The sequence below is a fragment of the Choloepus didactylus genome, chromosome 15, assembly GCF_015220235.1.
Source record: "Choloepus didactylus isolate mChoDid1 chromosome 15, mChoDid1.pri, whole genome shotgun sequence".
Taxonomy (NCBI): Eukaryota; Metazoa; Chordata; class Mammalia; order Pilosa; family Megalonychidae; genus Choloepus; species Choloepus didactylus.
The window spans coordinates 73598653-73610755 of NC_051321.1; the positions used below are offsets into that span (position 1 = coordinate 73598653).

Genomic DNA, 12103 nt, shown 5'->3' on the forward strand with positions numbered 1-12103 from the left:
AAAAACAAGAGTCAGATCAATAAGATTCAAACTTCAGGATTCAAACTTTATACAATTCCACTTTTACTAAGTGTCAAGATAAATATTTGTCCTTTCTAAATCAGGAACCTCTCCTGAGGTCAATAAAGGAGTCAGTGTTTCTAGGTGGCAGAAAAGAGACAGAGGCAAGGAAAACACAAATTATTATTGTGCTTTGATAGGCAAGGGTAGAATGTAGAATATATTTCAGCTGAGGTCAAATTTATAAGTCAAAAAATTGAGTCAGTCACGGGCTTTAGAGACTTGGCCGTCCCCAAAGAGAACTGGTTGCAAAACAGCTATGATCACAGCTTTGAGATGCTTTCAATATCACACCCATTCCCAAGAGGATTTCCTTTTGGCTCATTCCTGAGAGCGTTTTATTAATCAGCCCCCATGTGCCAAGAAGGGGCTCAGAGTGGAGGAAGGGCATGAGGGGCTCAAAGCCAGTGGATGAGATGTCATCCTGCCTCCACATGTGGGACAGCAAAGGGGGGACTAAAAGACAGTGCTGACTACAGATCCCAGGACGAATTTACAGGGGAGAAGACAGACGGGAACTTTTCCCCCTAAACGGTTCCACACTGGGCCCAGTTAGAGCCGTCCTTGTTCAAGAGTAAGTTAACAAGGGAAAATCAACTTGAAGCCCATTGGGGAAAATCCCATGGCACAAGTAAAGGAGAAAAGGATAACGGCTCCAAGGAAAAGTTCTCATCTGATGAGGATTTGTCTACGTGGACAAGAGATTTTTTTCAGAAAGCATTCACCTTCAATTCTAAATGCTATTTATATTACTTTTACTCAACAAGAAAATACAGTGATGATGAAATGAACAGGCTCAGGAGCCAAAAGCAGGGCCATCACCAAATTGATGACAGGCTAAGTTAGCAGAGCTGGAAACACACCTTGATGCAGAGTACAAAATTGAGAAGAAATCTCAGAATGCTGGGAAAATATGGAAAAAGAAGAGAAAAGATGAGACTTGAGAAAATAGAAATGGAGCAAAGACCACAGATATCCAACCAGTAAATGAAATGTGTTTCAAAGGGAAGTATGAACAACATATAGATATAAGCAACAGCCGGAGCATCATAGAAAGGTTATTGTATAGGTACAAAAAAAAAAAAAAAAAAAGACTAAGGATAAAAGGCAAAATTGTGATCAATGCTTAGAAATCAATGTAAAGTAGCATCTGGCACTTCTTTTTTAATTTTGAGTATTAAAATAAATCTCCTAAAATCATAAAAGCAGTGAAACTAGCAGCATATTGTTACTCTATAACAATAATCATTTAACAGCAATTGAACCACACTCAGAATTTTGAAACAAATTCTGACTCACAACTTTTATACCCAGTCAAGTGGCTGTTCAAGAGTAGAAACTACAAAAAAAAAAAATTCTCAAATGTCCAAGGTCTCAGAAAATGTATCACTTGCTCAGTTTGTGCAAAAGTTTTTCAAAGATGTTTTCACTTGCTCAGTTTGTGCAAAAGTTTTTCAAAGATGTTCTCAAGACCTACTAAATTGCCATCAGGGGGAAGAGGGTACGGACTGCAATGGGAAGTGTATTTTTAACAAACTGTCATTGGTTGTAAGCATCCAGTCTGACATAGCTTGCTGATCTTACCTGGACACCAATGTTGCATACTGCTGAAAAATACAATAACAAATTTAGAAACTAGAGGTAGGAAAAGACTGGCAGTTATCATTGAAACCAGTCAAAGATGTCAAGTTTTATTAGTAACCTATCAGCAACTCACGCTTTAATCCTGAAAATTCTGGGTGTGCACAGATATACTTTTTCCTTCGTGGAAACAAAAATAGAATACAAATAACACAAACTCAGGACTGGATTTCTTTCTTATCTTTAAATGATGCCATTTGCATCCTATCTCATTTGTTTATTTGCAGCTTGCCACATTTTAAAGTGACTCATAAAAACACACGGAATAAAAGCTTTTCTTTTCATTGAGATCCTGTGCAGAAAATAAGGGTACAGGAAACACGTGCACTGCAGGTCACAGGGCCATGCCTGCTTGACAGAGGTCAGCTGCACGTCCTGCTTTCACACCTTCTCAGCAAGAGCAAGCAGCAGGAAGACAGAAGATTACTAGTATTCAAAAGAGAAAAACACATGGGTTCTCAAGAGAATAGTAGTTCCCAGCTTGGAGATGGAAAAGACATTTTTCCCCATAAAAGAGACCCTCCAGCCCACACAAGACAGCCTGAAAGAGAGGGGATAAGAAAAGCCCCCAAGAAGCAAGTTGCAGCCAGCAGGAGTGGGAGTCCGTGCATAAATGTCCCAGCCCCACCCCCCGCCCTCCAAAAGGGCAACTCTGTGTTGCACTCCACATGGATTGAGCCTGGCTGGGCACACCCGTAGTGAGATCAGGGAGGCACTCGTCTGGTCTTTCCTCCCTCCCTGCCTCACTCTTCCTGCTCCTTCACGACTGCTTCCCACGGCCCCTCCCAAACAAACCACCTGCACCAGGAGCCATGTCTCAGGCTCAGCTCCTGGAAGAACCCAAAGTAAGACAACTGCAAAGAAAACGGAGATGGATTTGGATGCTGGGGGAACTGTGAGCAAAGTGAGGTGCAGGAGCCACAACCTAAACTCAGATGCAGACCCCTGGGTTCTCTCCAGGAAAGAGGCTCAGAGGGAAAAGGAGAGCGGCATCCTCAGGAAGAAAGGAATCTGCTTCAGAGAAAGCTCGACACAGCAAGGAAAGCAAGGAGGAGAAGAGGAAAAAAAAGAGGGAAGAGCGGAATGAAAAGAGAAGAAATACATATAAAGTGAAAAAACACCTTATGACTACTGATTGGGGGAAAGGCCAGTCCAAATCAAAGGAAAGTTTAAATTGTTGAACAGTTTCCCCCCAAAATCTTTTTACAAAGAGGGAGGAAGGGAGGGAGAGACAGACAGACAGACCCATACGTACACAGCCCAACCCTTGTAATGGTCCTCTTCATGACACTGAAGTCATTAACAAAAAAGCACAAGAGAAGTTCCGCACAAGTTTAAAAAAATGAATCTCGATTTTATCCTTACATCAAGCCAGACTAGCTAGAAAAATTGTTGGTCTCAAGTCTGTTTTCAGGTACCCAACCTGAGATACGAGAAGATAAAATTCACTGCGGAAAATCAAGTATAGTTAAATATTAGTAAGTATCTCTCTAACTGCGCCTATAAATCAAAGGAGGAAGGCAACAGGATCAACTCAGTGATTCAAAACACAGCTTTTTGTAAACATCGAAGTTCATCACTCTTAAAATAATCCTTGTGCCTCATACTGTAAGGTGATTCCCTTAAAATTATTGCTAAAACCTCTTTCAAGGCGGGGCAAGATGCCGGAGTGGTGAGGTGTACATTTTAGTTACTCCTCCAGGGCAGTAGGTAGAAAGCCAGGCACTGTGTGGACTGGACAACGCAGAGCAATTTCACTTTGGGCATACTTCATACAACACTCACGAACGTGTGGAACAGCTGAGATCAGCGAAATTTGTAAGTTTTCGTGGCCAGGGGACCCATGCGCCTCCCTACCAGGCTCAGTCCCGTGGGAGGAGGGGCCATCGGTGCTGGGAACCAGGAGGGAGAACTGCAGTGGCGGCTCTTATCGGAAACTCATTCTACTGATACAAACTCCAACCATAGATAGACTGAGACCAGACACCAGAGAATCTGGGAGCAGCCAGCCCGGCAGACAGGAGATACGGATACAAAAGACAGCAAGGAAAACCCAAAAATAAAAGCAGAGACTTTTTGGAGTTCTGGTGAACACAGAACGGGGAAGGGCAGAGCTCAGGCAGTCAGGATCATATACAAATCCAGAAGGCGAGTTTCTTTGTCTGAAAAGCCGGTTTCTCTGCTCCCTGGATCATTCCTTAATGGCCCTAATCTCCTTGTCTCTAAGCATTTCAGTAGCCCATTAGATCTGCAAGGAGGGCCCTTCTTTTTTTTTTTTCCTCTTTTTCTCTTTTCCGAAACAATTACTCTAAGAAGTCCATTACAGAAAGCCTCAAAGACTTGCAATTTGGGCCCAGACAAGAGCAGAACTAAGAGAGCTCTGAGACACAAGGCAATAAGTCCAGTGGCTGAGAAAATTCACTAAACACCACAACTTCCCAAGAAAAGGGGGGCGTCCCCTCACAGCCATCTTCCCAGTGGGCAGGGAGCACTCCTTCCAGGCACCAGCTCCACAGCCCAGAGCTGCCCCAGACAACCCAGTGTGAGAGGAAGTGTTTCCAACAACACACACACACATGACAAAATCAGGCATGGACATTAGCCTTTCCCTCACCCTCAGCTGGTTGTCCCAGAGTTGGGAAGGCGGAGCTTTGTGAATTAACACGCCCCATTCAGCCATCCTTTCAGCAGACTGGGAAAGCCCCTACACAGCCCTGCAGCCCAGAACCGCCCTGGGGGCACGGCGCTCACCTGTGACATAGCACAGTCATCCCTCAACAGAGGACATGGGGGTGCATGGGCTGGAAGAGGGACCCACTTGCAAGTCCCAGGGGCCATATGCCAATACCAAGGACTTGTGGGTCAGCGGCAGAGACAAACCGTGGCAGGACTGAACTGAACGTTTACACTATTGCAGCAGTTTTAAATCTCCAGGAACACCAGGGAGATTTGATTGTTAGAGCCACCCCCCACCACCGACTGCTCAAATACACACCCCATATTCAGGGCAGGCAACACCAACTACACATGCAAGCTTGGTGCACCAGTTGGACCCCACAAGACTCACACCCTGACTCACCACAAAGACAAAGTGGGGGAGAACTGACTTGAGGGGAGTAAGTGGCTCGTAGACACCACCTGCTGGTTAGAGAAAGTGTTCTCCACAAAGCTGTAGATCTGCCAAATTAGAGATAAGGATTTCAATCGATCTACAAATCCTAAAAGAACCCTATCGAGTTAAGCAAATGCCAAGAGGCCAAAAACAACAGAAAATTTTAAGGCATATGAAAAAACCAGATGATATGGATAACCCAAGCCCAAGCACCCAAATCAAAAGATCAGAGGAGACACAGTATTGGAAGCAATTAATCAAAGAACTAAAGATGAACAACGAGACCATGGCACAGGATATAAAGGACATGAAGAAGAGCATGGCACAGGATATAAAGGACATAAAGAAGACCCTAGAAGAGCATAAAGAAGAAATTGCAAGAGTAAATTAAAAATAGACGATCTCATGGAAATAAAAGAAACTGTTGACCAAATTAAAAAGATTCTGGATACTCATAGTACAAGACTAGAGGAAGCTGAACAGCAAAGCAGTGACCTGGAGGACAACAGAATGAAAAATGAAAGAACAAAAGAATGAATGGGGAAAAAAATCGAAAAAATCAAAATGGACCTCAGGGATATGATAGATAATATAAAACGTCCGAATATAAGACTCACTGGTGTTCCAGAAGGGGAAGAGAAGGGTAAAGGTCTAGGAAGAGTATTCAAACAAACTGTTGGGGAAAACTTCCCAAATCTTCTAAACACCATAAATACATAAATCATAAATGCCCAGCAAACTCCAAATGGAATAAATCCAAATAAACCCACTCCGAGACATATTCTGATCACACTGTCAAATACGGAAGAGAAGGAGCAAGTTTTGAAAGCACTAAGAGAAAAGCAACTCAACACATACAAAGGAAATAGCATAAGACTAAGTAGTGACTACTCAGCAGCTACCATGGAGGCGAGAAGGCAGTGGCATGACATATTTAAAATTCTGAGCAAGAAAAATTGCCTACCAACAATACTTTATTCAGCAAAGCTCTCCTTCAAATTTGAGGGAGAGCTTAAATTTTTCACAGACAAACAAATGCTGAGAGAATTTGCTAACAAGAGACCTGCCCTACTTGAGATACTAAAGGGAGCCCTACAGACAGAGAAACAAAGAAAGGAGAGAGAGAGATGGAGAAAGGTACAGTACTAAAGAGATTCGGTATGGGTACGTTAAACAACATTAAGAGAGAGAGGGAAAATATATGACAAACATAAACCAAAGGATAAGATGGCTGATTCAAGAAATGTCTTTACAGTAATAACGTTTAATGTAAATGGATTAAACTCTCCAATTAAAAGATACAGATTGGCAGAAGGGATCAAAAAAATTGAACCATCAATATGTTGCATACAAGAGACTCATCTTAGACACAGGGACACAAAGAAATTGAAGGTGAAAGGATGGAAAAAATATTTCATGCAAGCTACAGCCAAAAGAAATCAGGAGTAGCAATATTAATCTCAGACAAAATAGACTTTAAATGCAAGGCTGTTACGAGAGACAAAGAAAGTCACTACATACTAATAAAAGGGGCAATTCAACAAGAAGAAATAACAATCAAAAATGTTTATGCACCCAATCAAGGTGCCACAAAATACATGAGACAAACATTGGCAAAACTAAAGGAAGCAATTGATGTTTCCACAACAATTGTGGGAGACTTCAACACATCACTCTCTCCTATAAATAGATCAACCAGACAGAAGACCAATAAGGAAAATGAAAACCTAAACAATGTGATAAATGAATTGGATTTAACAGACTTATATAGAACATTACATCCCAAATCACCAGGATACACATTCTTCTCTAGTGCTCATGGAACTTTCTCCAGAATAAATCATATGCTGGGACATAAAACAAGCCTCCATAAATTTAAAAAAATTGAAATTATTCCAAGCACATTCTCTGACCACAATAGAATACAATTAGAAGTCAATAAACATCAGAGACTTAGAAAATTCAAAAATACCTGGAGGTTAAACAACATGCTCCTAAAAAATCAGTGGCTTAAAGAAGAAATCGTAGGAGAAATTGCTAAATACATAGAGACAAGTGAAAATGAAAATACAACATACCAAAACCTATGGGATGCAGCAAAAGGGTACTAAGGGGGAAATCTATAGCACTAAACACATATATTAAAAAGGAAGAAAGAGCCAAAATCAAAGAACTAATGGATCAACTGAAGAAGCTAGAAAATGAACAGCAAACCAATCCTAAACCAAATAGAAGAAATAACAAGGATTAAAGCAGAAATAAACAACATAGAGAACAAAAAAAAAAAAAATAGAGAGGATAAATAACACCAAAAGTTAGTTCTTTGAGAAGATCAACACGATTGACAAGCCCCTAGCTAGACTGACAAAATCAAAAAGAGAGAAGACCTATATAAATAAAATAATGAATGAGAAAGGTGACATTACTGCGGATCCTAAAGAAATTAAAAAAATTATAAGAGGATACTATGAACAACTGTATGCCAACAAACTGGATAATGTAGAGGAAATGGACAATTTCCTGGAAACATATGAACAACCTAGACTGACCAGAGAAGAAATAGAAGACCTGAACCAACCAATCACAAGCAAAGAGATCCAATCAGTCATCAAAAAGCTTTCTACAAATAAATGCCCAGGGCCAGATGGCTTCACAGGGGAATTCTACCAAACTTTCCAAAAAGAACTGACACCAATCTTACTTAAACTCTTTCAAAACATTGAAGAAAACGGAACACTACCTTACTCATTTTATGAACCTAACATCAATCTAATACCAAAACCAGGCAAAGATGCTACAAAAAAGGAAAACTACAGGCCTATCTCCCTAATAAATAGATGCAAAAATTCTCAACAAAGTACTTGCAAATTGAATCCAAAGACACATTAAAAAAATCATACACCATGACCAAGTGGGGTTCATTCCAGGCATGCAAGGATGGTTCAACATAAGAAATTCAATGTATTACAACACATTAACAAATCAAAATAGAAAAATCAAATGATCATCTCAATAGATGCTGAAAAAGCATTCAACAAAATCCAACATCCCTTTTTGATAAAAACACTTCAAAAGGTAGGAATTGAAGGAAACTTCCTCAATATGATAAAGAGCATATATGAAAAACCCACAGCCAGCATAGTACTCAATGGTGAGAGACTGAAAGCCTTCCCTCTAAGATCAGGAACAAGACAAGGATGCCCGCTGTCACCACTGGTATTCAACATTGTGCTGGAAGTGTTAGCCAGGGCAATCTGGCAAGACAAAGAAATAAAAGGCATCCAAGTTGGAAATGAAGAAGTAAAATTGTCATTGTTTGCAGATGATATGATCTTATATCTGGAAAACCCCAAGAAATCGACGATACAGCTACTAGAGCTAATAAACAAATTTAGCAAAGTAGCACGATACAAGATTAATGCACATAAGTCAGTAATGTTTCTATATGCTACAAATGAACAAATTGAAGACACACTCATGAAAAAGAAACCATTTTCAATAGCAACTAAAAAACTCAAGTACCTAGGAATAAACTTAACCAAAGATGTAAAAGACCTATACAAAAAAAAACTACATAACTCTACTAAAAGAAATAGAAGGTATGCTCTCTACCCCTGGAGCCTCCAAACACTGTATGCAAACTCTAGCAAAGCACATTGGTCCTCATTACCTCTTCCCACCCTGCACCTCCTCCCTGCCCCCTGCCTCCTCAGTCACTTCAGAAAGAGAGTATGGGTTGGACTGAGAGGCTTGGAAGGGAGAAAGAGTACCTGCCAGGCATGGGTGGTTGGCTGGTCCCACTCTGCTGAGCTCATTCATTCCCCTCCACCCTGCCCAGATAAACATTCCAAGGAGTCTGGATCAAAAATAAACCCTTATCAGATGAATCAGATTTTCCTGGGCTCTGAGATATTTTAGCAAAGACCTTCTTTCCCACTCCTTCATCCCTAGGGTCACACCATGGCACTGATGCCTTCACTTGCCTTCCCCTTCCCTCGTCTCCCCTCTCTAATTTAAGATGTTTGGGGCCACCTAATGAGTCTTCACACAATCGTTTCATCCCCATTTTCCACACTCACACCCCCAAGGCCATATCTGGCTCTTATCCCATTCGTCATGGTGGACTCTACCTCTGCTCCTTCAGGATATCCAGAACACTCTCTGCCAACCAGATATTTTTTGCCGTAACATCCCCACCTGATTTCAAAGGGGAAAAATAGAGAATCAGAATGGCTCTGATTAGTGACTCAGCTAATCCAATTCATTTCCTTCACTAATCTTGCTGATCCATTCCTAACTGTTTTCCTATCATTGCTGCCCTGAGTGTTGGAATAAACTGGGCTTTTGGTTCAAAAAAAAAAAAAAAAAAAGAAAGAAAGAAAAAGAAATAGAAGGGACCTTAAAAGATGGAAAAATATTCCATGTTCATGGATAGGGAGGCTAAATGTCATTAAGATGTCAATTCTACCCAAACTCATCTACAGATTCAATGCAATCCCAATCAAAATTCCAACAACCTACTTTGCAGACTTGGAAAAGCTAGTTATCAAAGTTATTTGGAAAGGGAAGATGCCTCGAATTGCTAAAGACACTCTAAACAAGAAAGATGAAGTGGGAAGACTTACACTCCCCGACTTTGAAGCTTATTATAAAGCCACAGTAGTCAAAACAGCATGGTACTGGCACAAAGATAGGCATATTGATCAATGGAATTGAATTGAGAATTCAGAGATAGACCCTCAGATCTATGGTCGACTGATCTTTGATAAGGTCCCCAAAGCCACTGAACTGGGACGTAACAGTCTTTTCAACAAATGGGGCTGGGAGAATTGGATATCCATATCCAAAAGAATGAAAGAGGACCCCTACCTCACACCCTACACAAAAATTAACTCAAAGTGGATCAAAGATCTCAATATAAAAGACAGTATTATAAAACTCCTAGAAGATAATGTAGGGAAACATCTTCAAGACCTTGTATTAGGAGGCCACTTTACTTTATTTGTTCTTTTTCACTTTAATTTTTATTCTCATTATTTTTGTGTGTGTGGTAATGAAGGTGTCAGGGGTTGATTTTGGTGATGAATACACAACTATGTAATTGTACTGTGAACAACTGAATGTATGCTTTGTTTTGTATGACTGCATGGTATGTGAATATATCTCAATAAAATGAATTTAAAGAATAAATAAATAAATAAAACCTCTTTCAAACCAAGAGATGACATGAAAATATACATAACGGCAAATCATTAGAGGAATTTCAATTCATCTTAAGGCCAGAAAATGACATCCACCCCCAGCATCCTAGTGTATCTTCTCATCAATGCAATAAGAAAAGAAGTTATAAGGAAAAAAATGGGGAATGGAGTAGACAAAATGATGTGCCATTTGGGTAGGGGGGTAGTTGAAGGACAATTTAGGATTTCCAGTTGCTAAGTGCATGCAGAAAAGTTGTTCAATTACAAAATAAATACACAAATCTCAATGCCTTCCCTACATAGCAGTAATAGATTGTGAAAACAATGAAGAATCCCATTCATAAAAGAAATAAAAATACATTTATGACTGGTATAATAAGAAATGTGCAGAATATATAGAAAATTATACAAATATCAAGGAGGCAAAAAGCTTCCCACTTAGGAAGATAATATGTCTCATTAAATCACTAGCTCATCATCCCCAAATAAGTACATTCAATAAACCCCATGAAATTCCTTTGATATTTGACAAAAGTCTATATAGAAGGAATTTTTAAAAGGAAGAATATTGAAGGGGAATTTATCTCTAGTTTATAATTTATGAAGGAGAAAAACTAGAGAATTTGTAGTCAAACAGATTTGGGATCCAATTTTAGGTGATTTGAGGCAAGATTGTTAACATACCTCCCACCTTAGGCCTTAGCTTTCTTATATATAAAATGGTCATTAAAATGCACCTTGGAGGTTTGCATATCAGTAGATTTAATATTCTGATAATACATGTTGGCACATGGAAGATACCCAAAAACTGTTAATTTAATCATATCAATCTATTAGCATTTACACAGACAGAATAGAAAGCCCAGAAAGACACACACACACATATACATACACAATTTATAGTGCTATTCTAAGTCACTGGTGAAAAGATGATTTTAATAATGATGCAAATCTATTATTGAATATCTACTTTAAATTACTTACTATATGAAAAAACCTTGAAAGAGCTCTTATTTAATCCCTACAACAGAAGAAAAGAGCTAAGGATACACATACTAGACAACTAGACCAGCATACAGTTTGTAAGAATCAGATTTCAACCCAGGATTGTCTAACTCCATGGAGCCCAAGCTTGTAACCATCACCCTAATACAGACTTGAGCCCATCAATTATAATTCCAAACATAAGAACCCAAGTAAGCACTCCCAAGACTTGACAAATCTTGCCAATCAGTCCTAATAATTTGCATTCCCATCAGTATGCAAATGCCCTTTTGTCCACATCCCCATAGATGAATTCGGCATTGTGATGAATGAATGGAAGGCAGGATAAAGGAAGGAAGGAAGGAGGGAGGGATGGAGGGAGGGATAAAGGTTGGGAAAAGGAGGGAGAGAAAGAAAAATAAAGCAAGAGCCTCAATTTGATAAGTAGCAAATAGCTCATTGCTGCTTTATTTTGTTTTATAACAAATGAGGTTAAATATTTTTTCATATTAGTCATTTTATTTTCTTCTTTTTTGAATTGCTTTATAGTGGCCCTTGTGAGTTTACCTGTGTGTTCCTATTATTATTAATGTACACTGTTGCAATATTAATTATATTATTGTATATTATGTTACTTCTCAAAGTTCATCATTATTCTTTTGATTTTGCTTACATTTTCTAAGTCTAAAATTTTGCTTAAAGCATTTTTGTTTCCCAAATTCTAGAAGTTATACGGTCAAATATATCAGTCTTTCATCATTGCTGCTTTTATTATAATATCCAAAAAGACCACCGCCATCATGAAAACATATCTGTTTAATGCATCTCCGTTTTCTATCTCTTCCATACAGCAGTTCTGAATCTTGGCCGCACATTTCAATCAAATGCAGAGCTTTAAGAATTTTTGCTGCATGGGCGTCACCCCCAGAGAAGCTGACTTCCTGGGCCTGGGCAGGCAAGCTTTCAAGCTTGAAATGATTCTAATGTACAGTCAAGGTTGAGAAGCATTGCAAACTTTATCTGGAACTGGGCAGATAGTAAATATTTTAAGGTCTATCAGAATTACTCTGCTTTTGCAAAGCAGGCATAAATGAGACGTAAACAT

At 39.4% G+C, this 12103-nt stretch overlaps 1 protein-coding gene across 39 annotated transcripts in view; it reads right to left on the bottom strand.

Annotated features, from left to right (window-relative positions):
* KCNMA1 (potassium calcium-activated channel subfamily M alpha 1) overlaps nucleotides 1-12103 on the bottom strand; it is a 769155-nt gene that overhangs the window by 261237 nt on the left and 495815 nt on the right. The window lies entirely within an intron of this gene.